Below are 8,496 nucleotides of genomic sequence, written 5' to 3'. Positions count from 1 at the left end.
TAGTGGGGGTTGTGAAATAGGTTAAACAAAAAGAAATATCGACTCTCTAAAGTTCAAAGCTCTGCTCATATGATCTGGTTTTAGGAGAGAAAGAAATAGGAAGTTTAGAGATGAAGAAATAATTCACTATCAGCAAGATAATTTTGATAGAGGCTGTGGCTATACTCATTTCTGTTTCTGAACAGTAAGTTTATAACCACTTAAAACTCTAGGTATCTAATGCATTGAGGGTCTGATTCTGCAGAAAATACTGGTGCAAAATATCTATTAAAGTCAGGGCACTAAAAAAAAATACAAATCTTTAGGACCATTGATACAATAGCAGGGGATGAATTGGATCCACAGAGTTCTTCACAAGATCCATAGAGCTGGAGGTCCTTAGCTAATAAAAATATAATTATTTTAATCTAAAATGTCTCATCATTGCCATGCTGTTCTGCTGAACACACGACATGGAATTTGGAGAGTGTGAAATAAAATGTTAGGATTTTAAAATGTAACTTATATTAATATATATGTCAGTTCTTACATGCAGTTTCATGTATCCTGGAGAGATCAGGTTCTTGGAAATTGGACACTTTATGTCTGGACAGTACTCTCTTTAAATACAGCCTTTTTAAGCTGTAGCACAGTTTCTCTGAAGTTTATTGTCCCCAGATTGACCTAATCTGTCTGGAAACCTCAAGTAGAGTGATAAGCTCTTTATTTCGTATAAAATATGAATGTGGGTGTGTGATCAAGTTGGTAGATGCTTAATATTGGCCAATGTATTAAATAGTTTGTTGCATTTCTAGTACTTATAATTGTACTTATAAAGCTTGCCTGTGATAAAGCAGATTTGAGAAACTCTGTGTCAAGTGAAACAAGTTTCTTTTCCTGTAATTTCTGTCCTTTTGAACATCTAGCTTCTCTGAAATGAGTATAATCACTGCCATCTCCTTCTGGCAAAGAAATACAAAAAACAAAACATGTTTCCCAGCAAGTGTTGATAGCCTGCCCAAGTTACCTGAAAATGCCTGTAATCTCCACCTTGTAACTGGACTAAAGATGTCATTAAAGGCCTGCTGTAAAAATAATTGTGCAAGGCATTTAATATGAAAATTAGTTTGACCTTTGTGCTGGTCCCATTTCCTCACTTTATGTAACTTGCCATTATTACGTGCAAGTAATGGGGAGGAAAAAACCAACATACCCAAAAGTAAGGTCAACCAGTGGACTCTGGACTGCTTCATGGACTGCTTCATTTCCACAGATGGAAAAAATACTTCAGGGTTAAAGATTTGCCTTTGCAATCATTCTGTAAACTGTCGGCACCTAAAAAGAGCCTGAGGGCTGGCCTGGGTGATGATTTTGTTCATGTAGCTGTGGCACTTCCACCAGGGCTCCTTCCACAGTCAACTAAGAGAATTCATTCCATGGATTCTTCCTTGGGAAGAGCTGAAATTGGTTTCTCTCCCCCTTAGATGGGTTTTCAGCCACTGTCATTTGGAGACCCTTGGAGATGTGTGTGTATCCTTGCACACAGAAGACAAGCTTGTTTGACCTGAGAGTGTTTACACATCTCTTGCGATTAACCTGTGGACCCTCAGCAGCCTCAGACATGACTCTGATGCAATCCATGGTTTTATCTTCCCTTAGAGTGTGAGGAGCCCAGCTGTGGGCTGAAGTTAGCCCTTGCCAGTATCCTTTCTACTTCTCTTCCACTCAGTCTGCTTCTAGGTGTCCTTATAAATGGTCAGTTAGGAAAAATTCAAACAAAACAACCAATTCTTCTGGGACATCTTGCTGAAAGACAAACCTCTGTCTGTGGCCTAGATCCAGTGAAGTTTTGAATTATTTAGATCACGTCTTGCAGATCATGCAGGAAACTTGGGTTTGGGAGAATGGTCTTTTAGGTTGAATTAGGTAATGGTCTTTTCTTTAGAACATTTGATGCGACTAGGGACAGCTGAAGGGCTTTCACCTGCTACTGACTTTTTGATTACATAAACATTCTTAACAACTGATGGTAACCTTGGGAAATGACAGATCCTAAATGTTGTCCCTGATCAGTTTTTTCCCTCATGCGGTTGTTTGGCAGATTCCAATGCAGCTGTACAGGCTGTGTGTGCAGCTGCCAAGGTTTGGGCCCTGTGCTGCCTAGCTGCCCTCCTGCCAGGCAGTGTCAGCAGGCATGGCCCAGGGTTGGATTTTTAAAGTTCCATTAAGAATTTTAATCCTGCTGCATCTAGTGGGAGTTATATGCGCAAATACTTGCTTATAAATTGTACCAGGTAGTTGGGGAGGCTGCAGACAGAGCCTGGGGCTCTGGCTCACAGCACTGCTCTCTGGAGATGCCATATGGCTCATGCTGCACCAGGATCTGTGGTGTTCCTGCAGGGCAGTTCACCCAGCCCCTTAAAAGTGACAGAGCTATCACCGTGTCAGTCAGCTGAAAGTGAGTAACATGAGCTACTTATCTGATTTATTAGTGTGAGTTAGTGCAGCTAGACCAGTGCTTCCTGGTGCAGCTCTAGGAAGAAGTCTGGGCAGGAACTTGCCCTGCTGCTGCAGGGAACACAAAACAGAAATGTGATAGAGCTGTGAAGCCTTGGAGTTTGGAGCCTGGCTTTTGAGATTAACCTTTACATGAATCAAAGCCATTTCTTGGTCTAACTGTAGTGCCTTGTCAGTGAGATTTGCATGGAGCTGCGAGCAGCTGTGTCTGCATTAACAACCTGTGTGCCTTAAAGGGGGCTGGATATTGAGCAAACAGTTGATAGTAAGGACCTGGCATCCTCTTTGTATCTGTGCTGGAGGTTTTACTTCTGGCAAACTCCGGTGTTGTCCTGTGGACTGACACCCGCTGCTGACTGGAGTTCACCTCTGGTTTAGTTTTAGACCTGCCGTGCTTGCAGACTGCCTCGTCATCTGAACCAAAGCTCAGTGGCCACGGCCACTCGGGAGATTTTGCTTTAAGAGTTTGTCTGTGATGTGATTAAAATGCAAATGCAGCCGGTGCCCAGGAGCTCCGAGCTGTGTTGTGTAACACAGCAATGTGTGCTATAGGGCTGTCTAATTATAGCATCAGATTGTGATGGTGGAGAGCTCGATATTTATCACTCAAAAGGGGGTGTGGGTGATGTTTGGGGGGCAGTAACAGTGGAATAGTGCAATGAGCCGAGGCAGCAGCGCAGGTGCCGGAGCAGGAGGGGTGCGCGCCTCCCTCCCTCCCTCCCTGGCAGGCTGTGTGCAGCCTGGCAGCCGTGGCTCCGGCTGGCACCGGGCATCGCCGGCTGCGCAGGAAGCGGAGCTGTGTTGCATAAAGGGAAGCCGCGGCTGTGAGTCAGGGCTGCACGGGGGAGGCGTTCTTGCAGGGAAGGAAATGTCAGAGTTCGAATGGAGGGGTTCTGGGCAGGGCTGTGCTGTGCCCTGTAGGATTAAATAGGAATCTGACTAGGGCAGAAGAAAAACTGCTTTCTACTCGTCTTTCTGAGCTTTTTCTCACTCATGTCTGTGGGTTTTCCTGTGGTGGAAAAAGCATTGGGTAGTTCTAGACGTGAATTGTGATAGTCCTCCTTTCCCAGGAGATGCAGATTAGCCATGGACTGAACCAAGCTGGCAGAAAATCAGCTACTGGATTGAAAAGTGCAGCTTCTCCATCTGATACTTCCAGCGCAGGGTCTTCTGGGCACAGTCGGGTTTATGGCTGTTGACACTGACACATTGAACCCTTCTGTGGACAAAGACATCTTGAAGCAAAAGGACGGGGTAAAGCCGTCATGCCTGATGCCAGTTCTGGCTGCCTGGAGCCAGCTGTGTCTGGAGGAGAGCACTGAGCCAAGTCCAAAGTGATAAGAGGCTGCAGAAGGTGCTTTTCTGTGTCCCAGTGCACACATGCCCCAGGAGTGGGGGCTGTGTTTGTGAGTGTCTGTGACAGCTCCAGCTGACCCCAGGCAGGGTCTGTGTGCCCGGTCAGCATTGCTCACCCTTCCCTGCTGTCTCCCTAGGAATCCACTATTTCTGAATGTAGGACAGAGCTCCACAGGCCTGTGGCATTCTCTGTGTGGGTGCAGGGCACAGGGGCCTGCTTCACACTAGGAATCAGGCTGGGGTGTGGTGTAATTTCCCCAGAAGCAGCTCTCCACACAGAGATTTCTTCTGGCTGGTCTCCAAGGGTACTGAAAGAGTCAATGACCCCATGGAGGGGTCAGTGCCTTTAGGGCTGTGCCTTTAGGGAACCTCTGCTCCCACCTCAGGTGGCAGGAAAACTTGCTCTTTCTTCCGTGTCTCCAGATATGGAGCCTGGGATTGGCAGTACTTTGTCCCAGCTCTCATCCAGCTTGGGCATGACAGGGAGCTCTCAGGGAGGGGTTCAGAGCATGTCTGTGGCCTCAGAAACCAGGCTGTCCACACTAAGCAGGGCTGGAGGGTTAGGGATCAAGGCAGGGCTCTGCCAGCCATGCTGCCCTGGGTGAGGAGGGGAGCAGAGGGGATACAATGTGGAAATTTCCCTGAGAATGAGATGTCCCTACCTAGCTGTCTGTCATGATACTTATCTGAGCATGGGCTGGCAATGGCTAGCACCACTGAATTTGGGGGCTGGTAAAGGAATGAACACTGCTGTTTTGGGAGTTGGTTTTTTTTCTGCCCCCTCATGTGCTTTGACATGAAGGTGTGTGGCACAGAGTCAGCTTGTCAGTGGTATGGCTGGGGAATGAGGTTGAAAGCTGCTCTCATCAATCTCCTCTCATGAGTGATCAGCACCAATAAAACTGCTGGCAGTCTCTGCTTTCCAGATGGGAATGCCTGGGCCTGGCTGAGATCTGGGATCATCCCCTTTTCTAGAGCTAAAAGGGTTGCCAGTCTTGTGGTGTGAAGTCTAGAAATTGTGGCATACTCCTGGGAAGAAGTATGATGAGGAGGGATTTCCTGCCTCCCTGGGGAAAAATTAATCTTAAATCCCTGTTGGATATCCTGAATAGTTTAGCTGAATAGGACCTTGCTTAAGGACTGGATCACAGCTCTGACACTGGTTCTGGTTTACCACGGTGGAGTGGTGGTGCTTGCTCAGTGTAAAGTGGTGGTTATCACCTGAGAATGGTAATCACAAACCCGAATGGTAACCCCTGTGTTTGTCTTAGGGCTGTTGTGTGTGTTTGCTTTTGTTAAAGCAAGGTGAGGAGCTGTGCCCAGGGGAGTGGCAAGCCATGGAGAAAGGCAGCTCCATTGCTGCAGCACCCAGGATCCTCATCCAAGACTGAGGTTCCTAAAGAAACATTCCACTGCCTGTTGTAAAACAGCACAAACCAGTTTGGGAGCTCTGCCTGAGGGGTGAGGGAGGCAGAAGGACCGTGAGGGTGCAATTTCCTGAGCTCTGTAGGGCTGCAGGGCAAAAGGAAACATTCTGGTTTTGGTGACATAACATCTCTGTACAGAGAGACATCTTCCCCCGTCCCATGCCACGCTGAAGCATTTTGCTCAGTGATGTGCTTCACCTGGTCTGGTTTTGCAGAGCAGGGTGGCTGGTGCTTACCAGCAGAGATGCCTGCTGCCTGCTCCTGGCCCAGCAGTCTTTGTCCTGCTGAGTCACACCTGGCAGGGCAGGGCATTGATGCCAGCCTTGCTCCACGTCCCTGTCCCTGGCTGCTGCTGCTGGTTCCCTTCGTGATCAGCTCGTGACCGGAGCGGAGGGAGATGTGCCCAGGCTCAGGGATTGTCACTTAGGGACCATGTGGCTTTACAGCTCTGCATTTATTTCCTTAACATGCTATCTGCAGCTGGGCAAAGGTAGAAATGGGAGGAGTGCTTACAGGGAAGTGGCTGTTGTGGGGCTGTTCAGTTGGAGTTGTCAATTGCGATCATGGGACATGCTGTATGTCAGAGTTCCTGTCAGTGCTGTTTTATCTGGGTCAGCCCATCAGCTGCAGGTGGAGAGGCTGTAGGTGAGGTCAGGGAGGATGCCACCATGCTGCTGTGGTTCATGTAACAGGCTGGAACACCCACCTGAGGCCAGCACTCCCTGTGCAGCACCTGGAGAGAGGCAGCCTCTGCCCCAGAAAGTCTGGTCACCTCTGGCCAATTCCCAAAGTTTTTGAGTCTTGTCTTTTTAGCAGAAGCTTTAGCTGGGGTATGCTCCAATGCTTTTCTCTGGAACTTGCAGTCAGGGTCCTGTTGAGATGCAGCAGACAAGGCTTAGGGTTTGGGGGTTGAAGTGCAGAGCTGTGGGTGCACATAGGTGTTTTGGCAGCCAGGTCCTGAGGAGGTTACACAGAAGGGATCTGGGATTCCCAGGCTATGAGGTGCTTGGCCATGGTGTCCAAGTGTGGTGGGGACAGCATTGAACCAAAGAGGTGATGGGCTGTGGGTGAGCACACAGGGCAGGAGCTCGCTTTAGGAGGGTGGTGCAGGGAAGTGGGCATGTCAGCAGTGCTTGAGGCTGCTTCTGCTGGGTGCAGGAACTCTAACATAAAGTGATGGTTTGTCAGCATGTGCCTGTGTGTGGACTTAGAGTGGAAGGGGATGGAGTGGGGCTGTGTGGAAGGTGATGCTCTGAGAACAAAACTATGTCCAGGTTTATGGGTATTTGGGGGGAAGCTGCCTTCAGCAGATTCAGATTTAACTTTTGGTTTGTGAGGGCTGTAAGTGAGATAGACTGTGCCCTCCATGCATGCTAAGATCCTGTTGCTTTACTAAGTCCCAGACGCTTTTTCCTTGGGGAAATGCTGACACCCGAACCAGTGCAGTAGTTTGGCTTTTTCGCAATGGAGAGGAAGACCAGAGGGCTGTCAGGTTTTTGAGGGGATGGAAATGTTTGTGGAGGGACACACAGCAGCTGAGAGCATGTGTAAGTGCCAGCAAGGAGCCTCAGCCTCGGGTGCATTCCTGAAGGCACTTTTCCCATCACTGTGGTGGCACTCTGCCACCCGGCTGTGAGCCCAAAGCTGCCTGGAGAGCAGCACAAAGGAGAACTGGCATGGTGTGGGCTGGGGGAGCAGAGTGCAAGGGTACAGAGCTGCCTCACTGAGGGTACCAGAGGTCTGTGGGGTGCTCACTGCCCAGGGCTGGGCGCAGCAGTGCCCAGGGGGTGGCTGGCTCTGGTCTGTGACCTTTGGTTCCTTTAGCCAGGTCAGCTGTGCTGGCTGCATCTTGCACCTCTGGGTCTGGTCCCTTCCACCCCAAAAGAGCCCCCAGAGAGCACCTTCCATCTAGGAGGAGTTAACAAACTCCCTTGCTGTCAGCAGACAGACAGGGGATTGGCTATCTTTTGGGGAGGTGATGTGCTCAGAGAGCTGAGAGGAAATGCTGTAGCCTGAAAAACATGTGGGAGATTGGGTTAGGTAATTTTGTGGCTCCCCAGGATTTTGAGCTCTGCTGTAGGAACAAGTGTCACTGGGTTTATTGAGGATCAGCGTTAGACACATCAGTGATGTCTGATTGCTATTCAAGAACTTGCTGCATCCCATTTGGATTGAGCTGCAGTGCTTGCTGCAGGGCAGGGGAGAGCACAGAAACAAGTTGAGAATATCATGGCTCACACTGAAACTCTTCCAGTACAAAGGCTCCTAAGCCACAGGGGTACTTGGGCAGGCTCTTCCCTTAAGAAAGGGAAACAGGATGGATAATGGAAAACTGGGTCTTAAGCTTTCTCATTGTTACCTTCTCTGTTTATTAAAGTGACTTTCTGAATAAAGCAGCTGTTCCACAGGAGTTTGGCCAAGGATAAGGAAAGCTTTCTAGCTGATACCACCTCCTAGAAGTTGTAAGGATGTACTTACAAACAAAAGTAAGGTAAAACAGTTGTAGCTTTTAAAAAAAGCATCTTAAGCAGAGAGTGGTGGAGAAACTCATCCATCTGGGAAGGCACAACAGGGCCTTGGTGACACCTTTGCCACGTTAGGAAGCTGCAGATGATATTCTTGAGAGCTACCCTGTGAGCATGTAAGAAGCTACTTGTAGGGAGGCTGCAGTGGAAGGCTGTCACCTCCTGTCCCTGACTGGGGAGAGCTTTTGGGAGAGAATCACCTTGATTAGCCCTTTTTTGTGGTACATCTAAATATCTTCACCTGCTGAAATGCATGGGCTGGTATCTGCATTATCCTTTCTCCATCACCGGCAAACCTTGGATTAGAGTGACTGACAAAGCTCCTGTGCAGCTCTCCTGAACCAACAGCTGCTGCACCAATATATGGAACAAGCAGAGTATTAATCCCTGGAGACAAAGTGGCTTTTGTATGATAGGGAACAGAGGGACAGTAGCATTAGTAATGGTGTAGAGTTCTGAAAATGAAACAATTTGACAATAATTATATTGTAACCCTTTTCCTGCTGGCCTATCAGCACCAAGGGACAGCTAAGTGAGTTACACACAGTTCTCTCAATTTAGACTTCAACACTGGGATCCCTAACAGTCTGTTAGGGATTTAATTCAACCAGAAAACACAGCCTAAGCATTAGAAAAGACTTCACTTCAGAATTCAGTAGGGTTTATTCTACAAATCTTAGATCAATGCCAAT

Source organism: Ammospiza caudacuta, chromosome 6, assembly GCF_027887145.1.
Source record: "Ammospiza caudacuta isolate bAmmCau1 chromosome 6, bAmmCau1.pri, whole genome shotgun sequence".
Classification (NCBI taxonomy): domain Eukaryota; kingdom Metazoa; phylum Chordata; class Aves; order Passeriformes; family Passerellidae; genus Ammospiza; species Ammospiza caudacuta.
This window is presented reverse-complemented; position numbering follows the sequence as displayed.